This window comes from Ornithodoros turicata, chromosome 2, assembly GCF_037126465.1.
Source record: "Ornithodoros turicata isolate Travis chromosome 2, ASM3712646v1, whole genome shotgun sequence".
Taxonomy (NCBI): Eukaryota; Metazoa; Arthropoda; class Arachnida; order Ixodida; family Argasidae; genus Ornithodoros; species Ornithodoros turicata.
In genome coordinates, this window is record NC_088202.1 from 97,797,036 (window position 1) to 97,821,784 (window position 24,749).

A 24,749-nucleotide genomic window follows, 5' to 3' on the forward strand; every position below is an offset into this window, starting at 1 on the left:
TTCGACCCGGTCGTCTGGGACACCCTTAAGCGGCACTGGTCAGAGCTTTTGATCGCAGCTGGTAGACGCAGGAAGGTTGCTCTCACTGAACATTTAAATGAACTTCGTCGTCGAATGCTCATAGTGAAACGTGGAGGGCCCCTTACGTTGTTCATGCAAGAGTATCTGGACATCCTGAAAGAGCGCTATTACCGAGCTTTGCGCTTTTCGTCCCGGACTGCGGCAGTTATGTTCAACCGCAACCGTCCTATCTTGGACCCCGACGTGTTGCGCTACATGCGTAACTCCGACATTAGGCAACCTCGACAGAGTCATGTCGAACAAGTACGCTTGGCGGATGGGTCTGTCTCCTCTGCCCCATCAGACATCGTTCAAGTATTTCGCACTTTCTTTGCACAATTGTTCTCTTCTGAAAGCCAAGAAAGCGAGGTTAGCGAAGAGATGTTACGTTTCCTGGCTTCGTTGCCCGAACTGCCAGATGATTTGGGATCGGCGTTGTGTTGTTCTGTGACCTTATCAGAAGTTAAAGCCGTCCTTGCTGAACAAAAAGTCTCTTCTGCTCCGGGCCCAGACGGGCTGCCTGTGCCGTTCTACAAATGCTTTTGGACAGCCCTGGGTCCGTCTATGGTCGCGTTGTTCACTAGATTTCTACAAGAGCACCGTCTTCCGCCTTCTTTCAAGCATGGTCGCATTGTCCTTATACCGAAGGGTGGCGATAGCAACTCGCCACAATCCTGGCGTCCTATTACGTTGCTGAATAGTGATTACAAGATCCTTGCTTCACTTATCGCAACACGTTTGAGGAATGCACTTCCCTACCTCGTCTCTCCATTTCAAACCTGCTCAGTTTTGGGCAGAACTATCTTCTCGTCCTTGCTATTGACACGAGATGCCATTGAATATGCCCACAGCTTTCACCAGCCTGGTTCAGTCGTCTCGTTTGATCAGGCCAAGGCCTTTGATCGCGTGGAGCATTTTTATCTTTTTGGTGTTCTGCGTATGTTTGGCTTTCCCGTAGCCTTCATCTCGCTGCTTCGGTCGTTGTACTCAGGCTTGACAAGCGACCTCGTAGTTAACAGCAACATAGCGCAGCCGTTTCCAATAACACGTGGGGTTCGTCAGGGGTGCCCGTTATCCCCAATGCTGTTCGTGTTGTGCATAGACCCGCTGTTACGTAGGCTTGCTGCTTGCCCTCGTATTCGTGGGTTCCCGCTCCCCTGCGGCGGTTCGGTGGTGGTATCTGCGTATGCAGATGACATTACACTCTTTCTCAGGGACAGTGATAGCCTGTGCGAAGCACTTCAGATTTTTGGCGAGTATTCGCGTGTTTCCGGTGCTCGGCTTAACAATACAAAAAGTAAGGCATTGCCAGTTGCTGGTTTTAGTGGCAACTTCTTAGGCGGTATAGAACAGTGCTTATCCCTTCGAATCCTGGGGGTAGTGTTTGACCAACGGGGCGTGGCACGAGAAAACTGGGATTCCCTGCTTCAGGACGTTGAACGCAAGGTTTCGATAGCCAGTAGGTTTGACCTACCTTTTCAGGAGCGTGCGTATCTAATCAAGAATGTGCTATGTAGTAAGCTGTGGTTCGTTTCCCGGGTTGCTATACCGCCCCGTGCTGTATGCACTAGGGTTTCTTCGGTGATATTCTCCTTCTTTTGGGGAGGAAGAACAGCTCTTGTTAGACGCGCGGTCCTACAACAGCCGCGATCCCAGGGAGGCTGGAGCCTCCCGTGCATTTCTACTTTTTGTACACTGCTTGCCCTTCGGGCTGTCCTTCGTGTTCTTGACGATACTGAGCATTCAGCGCGTGCGCTTGCGTTGTACTGGATGGGCCACTTTCGCAGAGCATTAGTTCCTCGCGGACTAGGGAATAGGTACCCTGAAGCCACTTCCCCGTCCCTGTTTTATCGACGTATCGCAGAGCGTTTTTGCGACATACAGGCTCAGGACCCTCAGGTCGATCCTCGATCGGTCCCTGCATCACGTATCTGCGAACTGCTATGTCTCTTGGATGAACCCCGGTCGGATAACTTGAGAAACCTGGGTCTATCGTGGGGTGATATCCGGCCCGACAATTTCCCACGCGAAGTCTGTGACTTTTTGTGGAAGGCGGCCTGGGGAGTTCTACCTACGCGTGACCGCGTAACCGGTGGGGTGTTACCAATACCTCCCTTTGTCCGAATTGTCCCAACATTGAATCAGTGTCTCACGTGTTAGACGACTGCGTTGTAGCAAGGACGTTTTGGACTCTCGTTTGCCGGGTTTTCCCGTTCCGCTACCGTTTAGGGCACCGGATCGGGGACAGGTTTGTTCTTCTGCTCGTTGCAGTGGCAAGGTACGTCTTGTGGAAGAACAGATGCAGAGCGGTAGCTCAAAGCAGGCGCCTTCGCGTTCAGTACCCTCTCCTCATGTCGCTCCACAAGCAGGTAGTCATTTTCTTGGAGACCCAGTTTGTTACACTTGGAGAGACAGAGTTCCTCCGAAGATGGTCGACACGGTACATTAGTGTCTGCCGCGGCCGTGTCTCCTTGAATTGCCACTGGCTCCCTTAGTGGCGTTCTTTTGTGGGATTCTTTGGGAATATTACACTTGTTTTAGCTTGTTTTAGAGTGTGACTTCTCTTGTGTAAGCATTTTGTGTAATTAGTTTGTGCTACATTATATTGGAACTGTATTGAACTTGTACTACACACGTTTACTTGGTTATATTAAATATCCTAAACAGAAGTGAAAACAGTATCTCTATAGGCCCTATATTTTTTTCTGAAAAATCTGTATCGCCTAAAAAAAGACACCCTGCATATAGCAGCGCAATTATTTCCATAAATATGTTCCGTCATTAGAAATTAACTCAACTTGCAAAACCTAAGTGCATCTGATGAGGAGCTCGATACTTGAAGCTCGTTTCAATTTGTTTCTGTATAGCTCTAATGCAAATCCAAATAGAGTTGTGCACTCTGAGTACAAATGACGACTGCCACCTTTTATTGTTTCACATATGCACACTAAAGATTTTTTGTTTGGTTCAATGCATGTCATGCATATAATTCAGTGATGAACGGTGAGAAGCATATTTGCGTAGCCTTACGGAATGCTTTCATAGCTCCACGGGCTACCATGGGGAAACATCCCATGTCATCATCACTTCTCCTTCATTTATTGTTGTTGTTTCATAGCTTATTTATACGGGAACTGGAAATACCCAGAGTGCATGAATCTGAGGAAGGCCATTTTGGGGTTCATGTCTCCAGGACATCAATGCATGAGCAAGAAATTTCGTTTTTGACAACGCGGTGAGGAGAGAAATAACTTGAAGCCGACCAACTAAGGCTGACCTCATATGTAGATGCTGTCGGGCATCTAAAACATTGTGGTTGAACTATGCTCGTTTAATCTTTAAAATGTGTTCGGCTCCTTCGGGCTTGGTGCATGCCTATGTATATACGAAAAGCTTCGCGAGTGAACACTTTGAATGCAATACAACCTCCTTGTTATACACGGGGAATCTGTTTTCGTGTTTGTGAGTTAGTCATTTTGCTTTGCGATCTTCAATGATGATCAAGCCCAGGCTGCAACGGAAAAGGAGGACCGCCTTCTTCCTTCACGTGACACGCATTAATAGGCGAAAAGGGACTGCTTGGCACAACACTAGGCGAATTGGGACCCCGTGCAGTTCCGGGTTACGGAAGATGGCCAGGGATAGGGAGATAATCTGATAAAAAGCATTAGGCGAAATGGGGATAGGCGAAGTGGGAAGACACGGAAAGGGTTTGAAAGGAAGAAAAAATACCGCGACCACATAATAATACATCAGTACACAACACCACCGCAAATGCCACCATTTATGATTCATTGCACAAGAATGACTTTCGATTGCGGCTGAATGAAAAAAAAAAATGATTGGTTTGCGTAACGATAATTGAATGGACAGGGATTAGCTATTGCGTGTCACAGTATTCTACACCTTGCTAACTGAATACTGAAAGAATATACTCGTTTGTCTGCGGTGACTCCTGTTTCAGAATACAATAGTATTCTAAATTAATATCGGCACACATACTTATGGAAGCAGTTATCAGATATATCAGATGTCCCGCGCACTAGTTTGTGAACTAAACAGCAAACCTTGTACGTAATTGCTACAGAAAGGCTAGATGATTTCTGAACGCTTTGGAAAATATCTGTGCAAACCGATAATTTGCAGCTTACTTCCCTGATACTCAAATCAGTCCGCACAAAAGTCGGTATCATTTGCACGACTCCTCCTGGTTACACTGAGAGTGTATGTTCCTAAACGGTCTAATTCTTGCACATTACCATCTTCGCGCGCACAGCCTACAGAGTACCATGAATAGTACTGGAGTTACCAGGGTTAACAAAGAACGGAGAAACAATGCATTTTTCTCACGAAAACTTCGCCCCTGCACGTATTCCTCCAGCCCTCCTGATCCTCCATCCCTGAAAATTCCAGCACGTATGCGAAAAGACAGTCCAAAATAAACACGGTAACGCGGACTTTGTGCAGAGTTCTCTAATCATCATACTGAAGATAAAGTTGTCCCATCTGTTATCTGCGCTGAAAACAGCATATTCCCGCTTTAAGGTCACTGGACCATTAGGAATGTGAAGGTGCGATGGAAAGTTGCTAAAACATACGATGAGGAGAGTGAAGCTTTTCTGCCACACTGCCTGAGCCTAACGTCAAAGTAGAGTAGCCTGCCCGTTAATGAGCACGTTGCTTCAACGCGGCATTTTGGGCCGCCGGCTTCTGCTGCCAAAGTAGGCAGGGAACGTTCTCGCTGTGGCAGCCGGCGGTGCTCAGGAATGTGTGCAAGCAAAAAGATAACCGCGTGTCACCGGCTTGTCTAAAACTCGAGCGACTTCCCCCGTTCCGTCCTTGGTGAAGGAAAGGAAATAAAAGGAAAGTGAACGGAAAAGAGGCACTGGGAAAATGGCTCCTTTGGCTCGTGGTGTCTTATTGCAGAGCGCGTTGCCTGCCGATATGGTCTGCTCGTGCAAGGCGATGATGCTTATGAAAAAAAAGGGATCCGCCTGCTTTTTGAAATTCTAAACTGAGTGCTCCCTATCGTACTCGTAGACACGTCCCTGCACACGTTTGTGACGTCCGTGCAAGTTGCGTTTGGCGGATGCTTAGAGGCATGCAGTACTGCTCCTGGAAACATTTTTCTAACCATTAGAGTCCGAAAAAAGTTTTCAACCGAGTTGAGAAACGCCGCAACAAATTTCTGCCATGTTAGCGGAGGTATTAGCATGAGCTTATGGATACCAGGAAATCAGAATGAGATACAATCAACTAAGCCGAACAGGCAAAAAGACGTTTGGTTGGATCTGCAATACAGCTGAATGGACGGTCGACGATCAATGATACATAACCGGTAAGTCTAAACGAGGAAGCTTCTGGTGCAGGTGAGGAGGAAAGTGCTGGAAGCTCCACTTTTCGTTATTCCATAACGCGCGACAAATGTATCACTTCCTTCCCTGTGGTGATGAGCTCCCGCGAGATGACCAATCGTGACTTTTTTTTTTTTAAATCCCGCCCTATACCGGAATGATTGTAACGTTCTGCCGCGTGACATCTGTGGCGCGCGTACTTACAAAAATAACGATAACGAACGGTATGTTCGGAACCAGGAACAAGTGTCACAACGAAGCGCTTGACCACTTACTCCAAAGCCGTTATGGAAAGAAAGCTAACTGACCTTAGTCCCGTACTCGCAGCCTTCAAGAGAAGAAAAATGAGCATTTAAACTATGCACTATACATTCCACTCCATCATCGCCAGACAGGAATTAATGCGTAGGGACACCACCTAATTTGCAAGAACGTGCTACTGGTGCGACACACGACCGGCACTGACCTTATCACATAATTTTTGGTAGATCGATCACTTGAGAACCCGAATCTATCTGTACAATCTCTCTTTTTATTAATTTTTATTCTTGTGACTGACCTTTATCTTCAACATATGTGAGGACGGCGTGCCGTGGCGTTCGAAAATGTCTACTCTTGTCGCGCTTCTCCGATGTAGTAAACTGCACCTTTGAGCTCATCATCATTGAGAAATCGCTGACCTCGAAGGTGCTTCTTCACATGTCGAAAAAGAAAGAAGTCACTGGGGGCAAGTTCCGAAAAATAACCTTGGTGGTTTAGTTTTCGACTTGGGATTTGCGTACCGCTACAGCCAGCGTCTTGTGCAACGTGGGGCGTGTGGGCTGTAACGTTGTCATGAAGCAGCAAATTGTTTTGCTCAAGTTTCCCCGGCGCTCTTCTTTGATGGCCTCACACAACCGAACCAGTACTCGGGGGAGTGGCTCCCAAACTTTGGGTCGCGACCCCGGGGGGGGGGGGGGGGGGGGGGGGTCCGCGAAGCGGCTCACAAATGGATCTTTTTTCACAACGGCCTGTGCGCATGCGCATGACCTTGAGGTGCCGGAGAGAGGTATCTCCGTCTTCACTATATGGCGCAGTACGGGAACGACGGAAGTGGGGACCACTGGGGAGACCGCATGAATGGCGCCAGCTCTGCGGTCTCACTCCGGACCGGTTTTGGTTCTTTGTGCTACCCACATTTGATTTGTTTTGACGCACTCCGAGGGTGGTTCGCCGGAGAGCCGCTAGAATAAGACGCGTATGTGAAAAAGGTCAATATAAAAAAAAATCCACGCCGTGCCCGCTATTCGGCGTTACCAGGAATGGCAGCAGACACGGAGGTTTCTTGCATGCGGGGTACGCGACGCTTTCCATGTATCGCACACAGCCTTGCTTTCACTTGTGCACGAGGGCCATAAGCTATGTCGTGAGGTCTACTCACTTCCACTAAAGGCCACAGCGTCTATGTCTATCGCGGCATACACGAACGCCCCGCCCAGAGTTGTTTATAAGCAGAGTTGGCCATTCTGTGATCTTTCGCCGCCCGGTGGTGGGGACTTGCCGTGACGTCAGACCCGCCATCGCTCCTTCCCACCAGGACGGAATGAAAGGCGAGCCACTGCGGCACTGGGTGATTGTCTCCACTCCAAAATGGCGGAATGGAAGGCGAGGGGATATTCCAAAGCGGTGGCTCTGATCCAAAATGGCCGCACTGGCCTTGGCGCCCCCCGTCGTGTGACGTCAAATGACGTGCTTTGAGACTCCTCCCAATGGCCAAACTCTCCTAATAAACGGCTCTGGTCCCACCTTCGCGGTGCACCACGCACGCGCGTCTTCTCGAATTAGAGCGGACGCCAAAAACCTAAGAAAATCATTTCGCGTGCGCTATCGCTGAGCGAAGCATGCAGTTCTGAAAGACTTTTTGGCCCAGAGAACTCGCTCTGAAGGTAGCTTTAATAAAATGTCAGTGTATCGTTTTGGTTAACGTCCATGCGCTGAGATCGAAAGAGACGTCTGGCGTCGCGACGTGGTCGCCCATATTTTTGTGGTCCGCGGGGCGGCGAAGTTTGGGAACACTGACTTGGGCATAATAGGCCTTTGTTACCATAGTTTTGGGTCGTGTGTAATCAATCAGGAGACCACAATCCTCATTTTAAAAAAATGTCGCCATGGTATTTCCCGCAATTGTCTTGAATTTTTGCGGGCGGAGGAGAATTCTCGTGCTTCAAGGGCCATCCTCTCTTGCTCGTTCCCGGGGTCCCAGTGATAGGTCCAGGTTTCATCTCCAGTCCCCAGTCACCAACCGCCCGTAAAAGCTGCTCTCATCAGCTGTCATAATAGTAACATTTTAGGACAACATTCCACTCGATTTTTCTTCTTTTCAGGTGTCAACATTTTGGCCACCCATCGCTAACAGACCTTGGATGTACCGAAGTGTTCGTGCACCATCTTTTGTACAGACTCAGCACTAATGTCCAGTTTCGTAGTCCAGTTTCACCACACGCCTATTGGTCATAAACATGTCTTCCTTTTTGCGGTACATCATTCATTGTGCTTGTCACTGTTTTTCTCTTGCAAACTCCACACGGCACCAAAGTGGAGAAAGCGAAATATCGGCGAAGTCGATGGTGGCAGCTTCAGCAGAGCGTATATAGGACGCCCTAAAGAGCGTTGCTCAGAAAGAACAGAAGCGAAGTGAAGATTTCTCAATTGAATGCATTATGTCGACACAAGCACTCGATCTCACGTATCGCATCTTAACACACAGGACATTCAGCCCATTCCTCCGCAATTCTATTCCATGCCATAAATTTCCCCGCCCCTCTTCTCGCCGAACAGCCGTGAACGCTACTTCACAATTTCTGCACCACACTTTGAGAGCAAAGCGTTTAGTCCCTCTGTCCCGGCGGTCTTTTCACCTTGTCTCAAGTTTTGTTCCCGATTGATCGAGCGCCTTCCTCCACTCTCTATAGATTTTTCAATCCATCAGCCCCTCTTTCATCCTCGCCATTACTGTGGACACCACCAATGGCGCTCATGGGCCTGCTGCTGTTCGGTTAATCGGCTTGATGAAACCTGCTCTGTACCACGTTTAAATAGAGGCTGGGAATTGGAAAACAGGGCGACAATCGACCTGCATCGGAGAACGAGGAGGAAGCGGAATAAAAGGGTATCTGGTTTCTGGAACCGTTCAGATTGTCGAATTCTCTTTTTCAACGGCCATATGATGTGGTCGAAATGTAAATATTGCGCAATATGATATGACTCGAGGCGTGTCGTGACAGCCGTGGGCGTACTGTCAAAAGCGCACTACAGATGGTGGTGTGGTGGCGCCGTTCGTGAAAGAAAACTATAGGTGTCTTTCGAACAGGTTCTTCTGTGCACTGGGCTCTTCCGCGTGAATTCTATACGTCTGTGAATCCTGATCCGCCTCATCCATCCATCCAGCATCATTCTATCTACAACAAGCTTCTGTGGCGTTAGTAGCACAGACATTCTTGGAATGGAGACGTCATATTATCGCTGCTTATGCATCTACGAGATACAGGCAAAAAGTAACTGTTAAAAAGCATGCATCACCGCATTCAGATAATCCTCCGTATCGAACTTCATTCCGCCGAAAAGTCCCTTTGATGCGTCCGTACAGATGAAATTCACTGCAAAGTCCGGTGAGAATGGTGTATGCGGAATCCATTCGAAACAACACTGGAAACAAACACACCACAGCTGAGCAAACCACGACGCTTTTACCTGATTGCTGGCTTCAATTGGCTCTGAAACAGTTCACAATTGACTCTGAACCAGTTCACACTGAAGCAGTTCAATTGGCTCTGAAGCAGTTCGTGTGTGAGCCGTTCGATTCCCGAGATTCCGTCCGGCATTGTCGAAGTGTGAGCAAGGCCAGAGCGGGGTGCATCGCAAAACGTGACACTCTACTTTGGAACTTTTTTCTGTTATTTGTACACCTGCCGAAACGGCACGCAGGGGTTTCTATACTGCTTCAACATTCTGCGACACGGCTTTTCGCCACACGGCTTTTCGCCCCTTGCACCCAGAAACCAGATCACTAAGCGTTGGTGCACCGAACAAAGGGACGACCATATTGAAAGTATTGTGGTCACATGACATTTCCTATCAAGCCGCCGTGTCGGCGTGCACGTCGTATTTGCAGCGCATCAGTCTGTTACGGGATTTCATTTTAGCTATAGCTAAATTGCGGTTACTTCTTTACTCTGCATCGCACAAAACCTATATGCCACGCGTGCCATGTACGCAAGGCAAATGTTCTTGTCACCGCGAAGAGGGAGTTCGACCAATGTTACCAATGTTGGAGTTGGCCATTATTCGACAATCATTTAGCGATCGCCCATGGTTCTCAGCACTCCACATGATACCCATGACCACTTCGGGTGAATGGCGCCCTTGTGGAGACCATCGCGCCCTCAAAGTGGTGGCAGTGCCCGGCCGCTACACCGTTCCATTTTCCCCGATTCTACGACAGGCGTACACAGAGCCACCATCTTCTCCAAAACTGACATTACCTGTGCCTACCATCAGATTCCTGTTCATGCGCCCATATCCGGAAGGTGGCCATTACAATACCTTTCAGCCGTTTCCGCGTGAGGATGACATTTTGGCTACGCAACGTCACGCTGAAGTTCCAACGCTTTATTGACCAAGTCCTGCGTGGTCTTGATTTTACGTGTTTGCTTACCTGGATGATATATCCTCGTGGCCAGCGCATCCCACGAAGAACAGCATAACCACCTCCAGCAGCTCTTATCTTGCTTGCATGTATATGGCGTAGTCATAAACAACACGAAGTGCGAGTTCAGTGTTTCATCTCCCACCTTCTTTGGCCATATTATCAAAGCATGCAGGCCCTTCGAACGGAGGTTCAGATCGTCCACTGTTATTACCCTCTTCAGTGACCTAATGCAACATAAACTCTATTCACGCTTATCTCGTGGACACCTACTCTGAATCGGGCATTTCGAAAAGGCCTTCGACGAAAAGGTCCTTCTCCACATCACAACGAGAATGCTGAGGCGATCCTTCATCAGCCAGATAATGCAGCCAGCATGAAAATCGCTTGGCTTTTTCTCAAGGAACACCGACCGTGTTCATGACACCGTCCCAGACAGCCCGAAGATGCAGCACCTTCGGGTGTCAACTCCTTGCTGCGTATCTGCACGTGAAACATTACCAGCACTTCTTGAGAGTCCCCTGTTCGTGATGTACATGTACCACAAACCCTTAATCTCCGGCCTCACGACGACATCATCTAAGAACCATTTCCCCCCCGAGACTCAGCATGTGCTATGCACTCGAGTTTACCACCGACGTCCGTCAAATTTGTGAAGAAAGCAACGTCGCCGCCCTCTCGCGTGTCGACGTCGATGCCGTTTCTGCGATGTCATGGCAGTAGCACAGTAGCACGACGACAAATTGTCCGCCATTCGGACGTCTAGAACCACCTCCGGTACCTTTCAACGGAAGTGGGAGTCCCCCTCCCGTGCTCAAACACGACGCACTGTTGTGATATGTCAAGCGGTACCCTCGACCCTTCGTTCCACGGAACTTCCGTTACCATGTCTTCGACGCACTACGTTCCTCATCCTGCAACGGAATGCACGAAACACAGCAGTAGGTCTCACTCTTATATCGATGCAACTGGCCTAGCTTGCACTCCAGCCAGAATTCCTCGACGCAGGCCTACACATCATGCAAGCCATCGAAGGTTCACAGACACATACTGACACCTTTGACAAGTTACTTTCTCCGGACATCAGCTTCGACAAGATTTCCTTCGACGTTGTTGGACCTCTACAAACAGGCAAGGTATTTCTCGCTACATGCTCTCGTGTATGTGACCCAGGCGATACCCATTCTCGTCGTCAGCGCTGAAACCGTGCCCATGGCTTCCTCAGCCACTTGGATAACCCATTGGGACCTGCTCTATACAGCCACGACCGACCGAGGCAGCCAGTTCAAGTTCATTTTTCTACCAATTGTGCAACCTCGTCTTCATAAAACAAATCCGAACTATGGCTTATCACTCAGCTGCGTAGTACCGCGTAGAGTGCATACACCGGCAACTGAAAGACGCTCAGCGAGGCACAAGCAATTCCAACTCCTGAGTCGAGAGTCTTCCCCAGGTTATGCCTGGTATCCGCACCGTTATCAATCAGGACAGCAACTGCAGCGCCACAGAATTGGTTTACGGCTGCCCGCTGCGTCTTCCCAGTGCCTTATTCACACCTTCTTCACCGGAAGCCATCCGAGACTTAACTTTCCACGTGATTAATCGCCTCCGCGAAGCGTTACGGATCTTCATTCTCAAACTTCCAAGACACGAAAGTGTCACATAGTCTTCATCAGCCCGGACTTCAAGACACCTACTCATGTCTCTGTGCGCTGGGACGTGGTATGACCTCCACTGTAAGCCCCCATAGGACGACATTCACCACAATACAATGCACGAAAAAGCACTTCCACATGGACGTGCTTCGAGCACACGACACTGTATCAAACCCGTGTACTTAGGCAGGTGTGTAGGTGTCCCTATTCCTGTATGCCTATCTATTTCTTCCCTGATATATGAACTGAGTATGCTAATTCGCCTACCACTGCGAAACACTCACGACGGGTGCACTGACTTGACCCAACTCGTGGCATACGGACACTCCATACCACCCATCCATTCCTGTGTCTGCGAACCTCTTCCAACAATTCAGCGTAGCAATTCAAGCGTACGCAGTCCAGCTCACTGCGACTCAGCCAGCGCCATCATCTTACACCGCCAAGGAGCGTTCTCACACTAGTTGGTGCAAGTGCAAGATGAAACCCTTTGCGAAATAAGTAGCAGATGCCGCTTACAACTTCGACAAACGAACAACAAACTTCTGTACCGAGGAAACTTCAAACTCAAAGCAGCCATGCAGGACAGACATCAACTTCATGACAGTCGACTGCAACCCAGCAACGGGGGGAGCCCTGTAGCAGCTGGTTACAGCAGCAGCAGCAGCTTGCCGGCTCGCAGCAAGCTACCTTTCGGTGGCGTTGGTAATCGTACAGCAGTTCGACATTGTTGTCGAGCGTGGTCATCTTCACAGCCCACTCTAGAAATTAACCACTGTGCAAAACAGGAGTGTCTAACTCCCATCCGCCCTGGTTAGGTGCGTGCATGTACAGGGTGTTTTCAGTAAAGCTATAGGAGCAGCACAGATGCCGTTTTTGAACTTGAGCTACGAGCTTGTTTTTTGACGGTTCAGACCCTGAAGGGAGAGTTACACAAATAGGGTACTGGAACGGGTAAAGTATTGGGCTGATCTTAACTGTTTCAAAATCAACGCCAGTAAAACTAAGGTGGTTTTCTTCAACGCAAAAAATAGGCAAGTTCAGCCCTCAGTAAATCTTGTAATAGATAAGACAGTTGTCCACATAGTAGAAAATGCCAAAACTCTCGGTGTAACTTTTTCTTCTACACTTTCTTGGTTATTACAGGTTAATGACGTGCATTCCAAGGCATCGCGAATCATTGGATTTCTGTATAGATATCGTATGCATTTAACCAAACACGTGATCATGTTACTTTACAACTCATTAATGTACTCACATTTTAACTACTGTTTCTTAGTACGGGGAACAATCACAATGTCTAACCTGGACAAGTTGCTTGCAATTTTTGATTGTCTACCACATAACCACACCACAACTGGTTTGTTTGAACGGTACTCGTTGATTAATATTCATAACCTGTATCGATATAAACTTTTGTGTTATTACCGTACTGCTCATAAAAAGTCCTTAGCTAATATCTTATCACTGTTTGACCTCAAAGAGCAAAGCTATTCTCATAAACATCGCGCCCAGAGCTTTTCGCATATCCCCCGATGTAGAACCAGATATGGTGAACAGAGTGTTGCATATATATTACCATGTATCTTCAACGAATCCTCTATTGATCTATTAACGTTAACAGTGTCAAAGAAAGATATTCATATTGCATGCATTTGGTTTACATTCCACGGATGCTTTTCGTGTCGCTTCACTAATGCTTTTTTGTATGGGAGCTGTGAGCCCGTCAAGTCGTTACTGCGACTTGTTTTCATGGCTCCCACCACGACTTAAAGTGGAAATTAATTCATTCATTCTTTAAAAAAGTTACACGGCCACACTCTTAAAAAAGAGGGTGTACGTTAACACTTTTTCCTTGCCACATATATTACTCCATTTTGCAGAGTACAATTACTCTCAAAAAGGAGTGATATACAGGGTGTCCCAGCTAACTGTAAACATATTATAACAAAAATATATATTAATTAAAAATATATCTAACACTTTTTCCAAGATGAAATCAATTGCAATATAGCCTATGCTGAAGGGCACTCCATAGGAGGGCATTAGCATAGTCCAAAGGCAATGTCTTAATTAACTTTTTAATTATAGAAGATACAAAGTTGTCCCAATTTTTGTTCTGAAAACGGCTACGATATCAGGTGACCGAAAGGAACAGATGTTCTCATTGGGACAACTTTGTAGCTTTTATAATTAAAAAGTTAACTAAGACATTGCCTTTAGACTTTGCTAATGCCCACATACGGAGTGCCCTTCAGCATGTGCTATATTGCAATTGATTTCATCTTGGAAAAGATGTTATATATTTTTTTTTAAATTTGCCATGTCCACAGTTAGCTGGGACACCCTGTATGTGTCAAGGTTGTACTCCCCAAAAATGAGTTACTGTACACCCTTTTTTAAGAGTGTATACGGACATTCTCTCGAAGAGAGGACGTAACTATTAAATGACTAATTACCTAAAAATAATTAACTAACCTTTTATTAGGGGTTTCCGGCAAACGTGAGATATCGGAATGGGAAACAATCGTCGTTGAAGGCCATTATATTTTGAAAAATCTTGAAACGGTCACGTACGTTGAAATATCCATCGTCGAATTAGGCTAATGAGCCGAAACCATGTGCTTCAGGAGCGCACGACCTTCGCCGTCAGGGGGTTATCTGAACCACAAAGCGGTTGATCTGGTCGACAGATCAGCACCTACCCTAATCACCTCCATCGATCCAGAGCGCATGGCCCTCTGACGTGGAATGAGCGCTGTCCTCCCCGCGCTCCTCATCTGCGCGGTTTCGGCTGATTTGTATAGAAAAAAAAATATATATAAATATAATATATATATATATATATATATATATATATATATATATATTTCAACGACTACGTGCTCGTTTCAGTATTTAAAGAAAAAATATAAAAGCTTTTCACAAAGATTGTCTCTCAGTCTGATATCTCACCTCTGCCTGAAATCCCCTAATTAAAGAGTTAATTCATGGGTTGGATGTAATTAGTCGTGTGGTATAGGTACAAATTCTCTTGGAGAGAAAGTCCGCGGCACCCTGTATGTAATATATGGTATGGCATGCCATATAGTATGCCGTGAGGCTTTGCTGTGTCACTTGAGCGTCGTTCATCCACTCATCATCATGTCACATCGCATTCCGTCCATTGTGCCTTGGGGTAGCGGGCAGCATATCATGTGGCTCAAATTTATCTGTTGTTTGTTGTGTAATGCGGCACGACAACTGAAAGTTAAGTGATGATATGCGCTAAAACACAATGGAAACTAGAGAAACTCGGCCCTATGTAGCACATCTGCCGACTACACAAGACGATATCGAAAATGGATCTCGTCGGTATGTCTTGAACAATAGATGAATGGACCACAACTTTGACCGCAATCGTGTACGGTGACATTTTTGGACAAGTTTGGCGTCAAAGATTCCAAGTATCGAGCGAGTCTACGCGGAAGGGAACGTTTTCGAGAAATCAATGTCTGATTCGGAAGCTGTGCGGTATCTGGCAGAGCGCCCTCATACTCAAAAAAGACAGCGCGGTACATATAACGGATCGAATATGAGAGCTGGTAGGGAATTCTCTTACGCAGCATGCCATCGTATCATGCTGGCACACTGTTCGGTAATAGTGACATCCCCACTCCCACCACCACGAGGTTATAATTTGGTTTTTCTTTCTTTTTTGTTTTCCATTTATTCACCTGAAATGTCTAAAGGCGTCACGCCTTGCGAGTTAAACAATCGATTTCCCCATGATGCAACAAAGCCGTGATCGTAAGTAACAAACAATATTAAATTGGAAGGATTCCAGCACTGCAAGTGTGAGTACACAAAGTATTCATTTGCGCCAAATGTTAGTTTGAAGTGAAATGTATAATGGTTAACACGGCAAGAGGTATAGCGAGTTGGCTCTAAACATGGAGAACCAGTGCGATACAGTTTATGCGTAAATGATCAGCATTTAACTAGAAGTCTATTCGGCGGAAGTGCGATACCATCACCAGTGCGTTTCCGGTGCTACAACGCATCATAAAATAAAGCCAAGAGCTGATACATAATTATGTACTGTTATTCAGCAGTTCTTTTTTTGTTTTTGTTGTTGTTGTTTATCTTGTTTAAGCAAAGGAAGATGCTATACATATTTTTGCAATTTCCACCCTCAAGATATGCCTGTTTATTGTAAGACGTATTCTTTTGCGTACACAGGGGACTGCACCACAGGCAAATGCCTCGGAGTCCTACGTTACAACTTGTGTCTTGATATATGTTTGAAAAACAATAAAAATGAAATGAAAATGAAGCGGACAGATTGGTTCTGGGTACTTTCCAACTTTTCATACAAGTATACGAGGGGCTGTGGAAAGGTTATCGGTCCGACAGGGAAGAGCGCTTCCTAGAGCCATCAACTTTTATTACAGTTCGACATATTCATCTCGAAGATCAACGCACTTGGCACGTCGTAACTGAAGCTAATTTAACCCTTGAAAAAAGATTTCCGCCGTCTGATCTCCGAAATATGCTTCGCTACTCGTATCACCACAGGTTCTTCGAGGATCTCTTTCCTTTCAAACCTTCTTTTTTTTTTTTTAATGTTTGAAAATAAAAAAAATAGTTCGATGGGGCAAGATCCGGCGAATATGGCGGATGTTCAATACATACGGTGCATTGTCCTGGAAAATGAGAACGCCCTTCCGTAGCTTCCCGGGCCGTTTTTCTTTAAAAGCTTCCTTTACCCGGCAGAGCAAGCTAGAGTAATAAGCCCTGATGTTACACGTAAGGTTTGTCTGCCTAGTCTGACGACCTACTGCACGTGCCGCAGAGTAGGACTGCGGATAATTTCGACCACCTGGGGTTCTTTTGACGTGCGCCATAATTCTCCGACACACGGTGCTGGAAGCAATGTTTACCTCCCTCACACTGCTGCCGTCCTCAGCCGGTGTCAAGCTAGAGTAGTCACCATTCTGGAGATAGTCTGTCGTTAAAACACCTTCCTTGACCCAGAAAACAGTGGTCATGACCTTTCCCGCTGATCGTTGAGTCTTAAATTCGTTCAGCCTCGAAGACCCCGAGTGCCACCATTCCATGGACTGTTGTCTTGTCTCAGGATCCAAGTGACCCATTAGGCGTTGTTTCACATCACCATTCAAAAATTTCGGCACCACTTAGCTAGCAGATTCGACATGTCCAACATTTCATGAATTTCACGCGCAATGAGTTCTCGGTATATGCCTAAGGTCTCCGCAATTGTTTTAGCCGAAATCGCCGATCTGCTAAGTGAGGTCGTGGACACAATCAACAATTTCGGGTGTTGACGCCGTTGGTGGTCTCCCTGATCTTCAGGCGGCTTCCGTGTCCCCACGCTAAATGTTGGCACACCACTTCTTCGTGGTTGAGTATCATGGGCACTCGTCACTTCATGTTTGCATTATGCACTAGATTTCCCTTGGGGTTTTCTTCTGCATGAACATCATCACAGCATGAAGATCAACGTTCCAAAACTTCACGCTTAAAATGCACATGGTTCTGTTGGTAGCACGAGCAAAAATGAACAGTTCGGGTTACAAACCTGCAATTTCTCTCCTTCTTCGTCTCGCTGTCTGCGTCTACGGTAACGAGATCGAATTGTATATCTGGATGTGGTTCGGGCCGATAACTTGTCAACAGGCCCTCGCACCTCTGATACGGACCCCGAACCTCGGGTAAGTATTCTAATTTGCAATATCCTAATAGGCAACAAAATCAGTAACTAACTGTACGTTGTCTATCTTGGATATTTTCATTCATGGTAGGGGACGGCTCTCTGCACCCTCTCCCTTCTTTCCATATTTTCATTGTTTCCCTCTTAGCCGTTCTGATTTCCATTTGCTATCTAGGTCCAACAAGAAGATTAAATTGCCATTATAGTCACTTATTTCTTTACACATAATCGGCGTTTGAGTCTAATTCTGCATTCCTCGTGGAAAATCATTTGCGAAGATCAGAAACAATATAGGACCTAAAGGAAACGTTTGTCCTGGTGCGCCAGATATAACATCAGCACTTTTTGATGTAGAGTTTGACCATTTTACCCACTTGGGACCAATCTTGAACATGTCGTTATCCGATAACGCGGTGGTGATAGTGGTGGTTGGTGGTGGTGTTTCTGAAAGACCTCGCCGTTGTCTGCCTCACAGAGGTGGGTAACATCAGGACTAACCCTATTGGGGAATGTGCGCTCTGGGCAGACTTCTAAGGGAACTGTGCCGACATATGTCTGGTAGCGTCTGAGGAAAACCCAGGAAAAACCGCAGACAGCACAGCCGGCACCGGGATTCGAACCCGGGTACCTCCCAGTCTCGAAGTGACATGGCCAGCGCGCTAACGAATGAGCCACGCGAACTGGGTTTTCCTTGTGTTTTCCTCAGACGCATTAAGACAAAGGTCGGCACAGTTCCCTGTGAAGTTGGCGCAGGACGCACGTTCCCCCTCTGTGATAGTCGTGACGTTGCCCGCCTGAGCGTAGCAGACTACGGAAAGCAGTTCTACTACCCCCACCACCACCAGTAGAAACTTCACAAGCATCAAATGACTTAATTATTATTAATTATGGACTAATTCAGATGGCACCCGGATTCAATTAAATGGCATCTGGATTTTTTCAGATGGCGCCCGGATTAAATTGAATGGCGCTCGGATTATTTCACGTGCCACCCGAAGTAACTCAGATGGCACTTGGACTAAAATAGACGGGAAAACCTTTAGTCTAAGAATAACAAGATTGTTGTACTAACTGCGTTTTAATCGCAAAACAAACCATCTTTGGATTACTTTTCAACACGCCCTGAAGATTAGAATTGTAGAACTTAGCCACAGAATCTTCCTCAGGTTTTTCCTAACAAATACGTAATAATCAGTAATTCAGATTACGAGACGTCATCGTAGCATTGTAGTTTAAATGATGTAAACTAATGTTTGACCTACGTGTGCTTTCACTCACGCTTCTTTGTATATTTTGTCTACCGTCTACCACCTGGCTTCGGCCCAAGAGGGCTGGCAATATTATTATTATTATTTTTTATCTCGAACCAAGGAACGCACTTCTTCACTCGCAAAAATGTTTCCGTCGCAGCTCTCTAACACCAACTATCCTTTTCACGAAAGCCTTCCAAACAACGGCCAGCGTTCCCCAATCGATAATCTCATCCATGCCTACACTCTTTCCCTGACTGGCTTGTTTTGACGGAAGGAAAACGACCCGCTGAAGAAGTTGTCTTGAATGCTGCGGCCATGGCAGTACTGGTCGTCAATAAAATCGTGGCTCGACTACGCAAATTAGATTTAAAAGGAGAGTGCGATATACCAGCGAGGGCTGCTCTTAAATTGGATAACTGCGCCCATTCCCCGGGCCCGTACACCGACGCTGATGACTTCTTCATTCTCTCCGGAAGGAAATGGAGCCGCAGAGTCAGGTCGGAAACTTTATTGAGCTCGGGCGCATAGTGTGGCCGTTAAGCGGGAAGGGCCTCCAAGACGCCGTCTGTAGGCGTTAAAGAATGTCTGACGATGCAATTTCGTTGCGCCGTAGATCCGTACAACTCCAGCAAAGTATTCCCAAAGAAAGGTGTTAGTGATGAGGAGCCCTGCATGACTACGGTTGTGAAGTATATATAGAGCCGTAATCTACGACACATTGAATAGGTCTTGCATACCTACATGTAACTGCGGGATAAAACGCGTTATCGTTATTAGGAGGGATGCATGTCTATTAGACTATTAAGCATGAGGGTTGCTATTCGACTAGTGATTTATCACCACCAATTTCCAATCGTACATAGACAAGGCTCACAAATGGAAGGAAAAACGAGTCTCCGCTCTCTGTCTGCATCAGGAGAACACAGCAGAAAAGTAACTGGTGAGAGATAAAATGTTGTATATTACTTCAATTCTGTTATTCTTGGACAAGTCCTTGTCGCCTTCTCAGCCCATACAAACGCCATGTTTCTATTGTTCGCGCAACATATATTTATATATATTTGATATGCATAAATTTCATTTACGCTATTTTTTTTTCGCAGCCTTCTTTCTGTTTTTCCCCTTTTAACTAGATTTACGAAACCCGTATTCTAATCGGAGAATGTATAATTTGTGGTAGAGAAAACCCCTTGTAAAATTTATAATTGCGAAAATGTTGTAGTGCCCAGTGACTGCACAGAGAACTCTGACTTCAGCTAAAGTCATGTTTTTGCAGCATGCTATACATGCAACAATGTTAACTTGCGGCAAGCCCACATGTTCCTTCCGCTCTGTATCACTGAGAGAGAGACTCGTGACATCTATTGTGATTTCATAATTGTGTTATAGCACATGGCACACTGTGGCACTGCGATGAAAGTTTCATGGTCGCGCGAGCGGCGTTTCGAATTCCGTGAAATGCCGAAGCTCTGTGGCAATTAAAAAAAATATATATGGCCATTCTCTACACTGTGTTTACTTATAATTTAAACTGCTTACTATAATCGCCATTAAGGTACCTGCTACGACATACGAGGGTGGTTCCATAAGTTTCCGGCCCGAGGTAGAAAATGCGCGTGAATTTGAAAATGCGATTAAGGACGCGTGGCGCCATCTGTTGGAGGGCCGGAGCACCACCCTCAACCCTCTCCATGCTTTTGTCGGTTGGAGAGCGGCATTTCAAACAGACAGGGTGCACACTTCAGTTAAAATGGGGAAAAAATCGAGTACCGCGCTGTGACAAAATTCTTGAAAAAAGTGGGACTTTCGCCTGAAGAAATTAAATCGCGGCTGGACAACGTGTACAGGGAAGCCTCTCCGTCGTACACAACGGTAAAAGACTGGGCTAAGCAGTTTCGACTGGGGCGAGAGTCTATTGAAGATGATCCACGCGATGGTCGTCCAGTGGAAGTGGTGACACAAGAAAATTTGTCTCTTGTCGAGGAGGAAGTGCTGAGCGACAGGCGTCTGAAGGTGAAGGAAATCTCAGAAAGGCCGGGGCTTTCCAAAACAACCGTTTTTCGCATCATCGGCGAGGGCCTTCACATGAAAACGGTCAGTGCGAGATGGGTGCCACGACTTCTCTCGTCAGATCATAAAGCAACAGCGCGTCGTCTGTGCCAAACAGTTTTTGGAGCTCTGTCAAGAGAACGAAGAAGAAATATTGAAGTCAATTGTCACAGGGGATAAGACTATGGTGCTCTACTATGATCCCCTTTCGAAAAAGGAGTCGATGGAATGGCGCAAATCAGGAGAAGCACCCCCAAGAAAAGCCAAGGTCACACAATCCACAAAGAAGATCATGGCAACAATATTTTGGGATTGTCACGGGATCCTCCTCATCGACTTAAAAGAGAGGAATACCACAGTGAATGCGACTTATTATGCTTCACTCCTGCACCGACTGCGAGACGCCATCAAGGAAAAGAGGCGCAGCAGGTTGAGTCGAGGTGTCCGGTTGCTCCAGGACAATGCCCCTGTCCACACGGCTTCTGTTGCCAAGGCTGCACTGAAGGAGTGCGGCTTCAAAGAAATCCACCACCCACCCTACAGTCCAGACTTGGCACCGAGTGCCTACTACCTGTTCTCAAACTTGAGGGATCTCAAAGGACGGAGATTTCAAAACGATAGTGAGGTACAAGAGGCAGTTTTCCAGCATTTTGCGGACAAAACTTCGGACTATTTTTTCAAGGGTATAAGAATGCTGGTTGAACGGTGTCAAAAGTGCATCGAAGTTAAGGGTGACTATGTCGAAAAGTGATACACTTGTTTCGTCTGTATGACTATTAAAAGTCGGTTGGGCCGGAAAATTATGGAACCGCCCTTAGATGTTAAGAATGAGTGTTATAACGAAGCTTAAGTATGGTTGGGTGCCTCTTTCTCCATTTTTTTTTCTTTCCTTATCAACTCAACTCAACTCAAGTATGGTTCTCTGGATTGAACTTGAGTGGAAACAGGGGACATTAACTCGTCACCTGACAAATTCCGGTACTCCCACGCAAAAGTTACCCTAAGCTAGACTCAACACCAAGGTAACACTACAACTTATCCAGACAGCTGGCATGAATCGGTTTAGTTTGTGTTGTGTACAAGTTGTGTACTACGTATATAATAAAGTTTCCTATCACAACAAGGAATGAACAATATCCAACACGTAGGAAACACGAAAGCAGACTCCATAAGTATTCTTCATATCACAGCTACTATAAGCTTCTTTCCCTAAAGAACCAGGCTGAATAAAAAATAGCGTACATACGTTCGTCAGAATCTTGGACATTATTCGAGGGAACCTGTAAAGAGACAGTGAAATAGCTCAGTTCTGCACGCCCAATAGTGCAATACCGGGGCCTTCAAATGACATACAGGAAATAGGAACAGATAAGTACAAGGAATTATTTTAAAGGTAATCAAATACTGATTTCCGGACCCGGTGCTTCGTTTTCCTTCTCATCTTGTTTACCTACACCGTGAACGCAAGAATGGCGCAGACTACAATGTCAGGTGGAACGGAAGAAACGCCGAGGCTAATGCACACACAAGCGGACAAACACGGAACGAGGGAGTCTACGCCGTAGAACTGAGTAAGGCAATCGTCAATGAAGGCATAGCACTCTATACGCACAAGCATACAAGTCTTATGGCCCAAAAATTATGGCCACAAAATTCGATTATAGTTCCCCATAAGTTATGGAGAACTATAATCGAGTTACATCGCACAACCTATATCTGCTAGAACTACCTTCAAGAGAAATGCATCACCAACGTCCGTTTGACATCATATAAGCAAAAAAAAAAAAAAAAAAAACGTACGTAAGGGGCAGCGTCGGTGGTTCAGCGCTCGCGATATACATGAATGGAGCTTTCGGCACTGCACAGGATCACCACGCTATCCCTTACGTACGCAAAGGCGACAGCGTACGTAAAGGGCAGCGTCGGTGGCTCTGCGCACGCGCAATACATGAAGTGAGCTTTGGGCAATGCGCAGGATCACCACGCTATCCCTCACGTACGCAAAGGCGACAGCGTACGCAAGCGGCAGCGTCGGTGGTTCTGCGCACGCGCAATACATGAATGGAGCTTTGGGCAATGCGCATCACCACGCTATCCCTTACGTACGCAAAGGCAACAGCGTACGTAAGGGGCAGCGTCAGTGGTTCTGCGCACGCGCAATACATGAAGGGAGCTTTGGGCAATGCGCATCACCACGCCATCCCTTACGTACGCAAAGGCGACAGCGTACGTAAGGGGCAGCGTCGGTAGTTCTGCTCACGCGCAATACATGAAGTGAGCTTTGGGCAATGCGCAGGATCACCACGCTATCCCTCACGTACGCAAAGGCGACAGCGTACGCAAGGGGCAGCGTCGATGGTTCTGCGCACGCGCAATACATGAATGGAGCTTTGGGCAATGCGCATCACCACGCTATCCCTTACGTACGCAAAGGCGACAGCGTACGTAAGGGGCAGCGTCAGTGGTTCTGCGCACGCGCAATACATGAAGGGAGCTTTGGGCAATGCGCATCACCACGCCATCCCTTACGTACGCAAAGGCGACAGCGTACGTAAGGGGCAGCGTCGGTAGTTCTGCGCACGCGCAATACGTGAAGGGAGCGTGGGCAATGCGCAGGATCACCACGCTATCCCTTACGTACGCAAAGGCGAGAGCGTACGTATTGCCAGCGAGGCCGTTTTGACAACAGAAGATTACAGTGAAGTCAGTGATCCAGGAGACACTGAGTTTTTTCTGGGTTGGCTTTTCGAGGTCCGACACACAAAATCCATAGTGAATGTTGGAGTTTAGAATGCATGAGCCCTTTAGCCTTCGTGTAATGACGGTGGAATAACGAGATACGAAATACCGTGTGCAGTAGTGCATCCTCTTAGGGATTAACGGAATTATATATGAATAAGATCGTGTACTCGACGTTGCGGATAGTGGACTGCTATTTCGGTCGACGTAGACGGGAGAGCATGCAGTAGGGGGAAAATGCAGGTGGTGAACTATAGAATGTCAAAGACAGACATCATGCACACAGTTCCCTTTGAAGTCGGCCCAGGACGCACATTCCCCCAGAGCGTTAGTCGTGACGTTTCCCACCTCTGTGAGGCCGACAACACTAGCACTAGCACCACCACCCCGATACAGTTGCTACATTCAAGCACCAACTTATCAAGTTACTGCTAGTACTGTCTACAGGTGTCTCCTACACATCTTATTTTGGGTGGGCGTCAGCTGTGTGAAAGTTAGTACAGCGCAGAGAAAGTTTTATCTGCAGTGACTGTAACTAAAGCTATGGCGACCAGTGTAGCGTACTGCTCTGAGATCTCATCTCATGCATGAGTGATGTATGCTACCACAGGAGTTAATAAATGGTTTGAAATACATGCCACCTTACATGATTTTCGGCGAGCCTTCGAGTTGTAACGTGGAAGAGAACTAGGGGTCTCTACAATGGGTCTAATTTAGGAATATCAAGGTCAAGGAAGCGGTATCCTTTATTGGACCTGTAAGGCTAGTTTTGAATAGGGAAATTGTTACCAATAGTGTAATGCCGGCACTGTCTTTGAATCCACCTATCTATACGAGACATTCCTAGCGGACCACCATCGTAGGAGTGTGCGAGCGGTGCGGGTACGCAAAACGTAATCTCTATTATGATAGTTGATACCATAGTTGATAGGATAGTTGATATGATAGTATTCCTAGACGTTGCCGCCATACTCCCTCCCTTCACACTCCCTTCATGGCGCCTGTGGAAAGCCTCGGGATGTCACGTATACTACGCTTGTCGAGGTGCCAGTGATCGGCTTTTGTTCTTCCCTAGGGCTTTACCTTTTAGGTATGCAACAGTACAGTGTCGTGCTTTAGAGAAATTAGCTAGAACGCAGTGCAATGACCTGGATGCTCAGAGATATTTATAAGGACTACACAAAAATTATTATTAAGGCGCTTCAAATCTCAATCTGCACGAGAGGCTGTCACATATTCTCG

General features: G+C 46.7%; 1 protein-coding gene across 1 annotated transcript in view; it reads right to left on the minus strand.

Annotated features, from left to right (window-relative positions):
* Window positions 1-24,749, minus strand: part of LOC135385819 (neural cell adhesion molecule 2-like) — a 598,454-nt gene that overhangs the window by 387,953 nt on the left and 185,752 nt on the right. The window contains exon 3 of the mRNA XM_064615351.1: window positions 22,015-22,048. The gene's annotated coding sequence lies outside the window, so the exon portion shown is untranslated. The remainder of the gene's footprint in view (window positions 1-22,014; window positions 22,049-24,749) is intronic.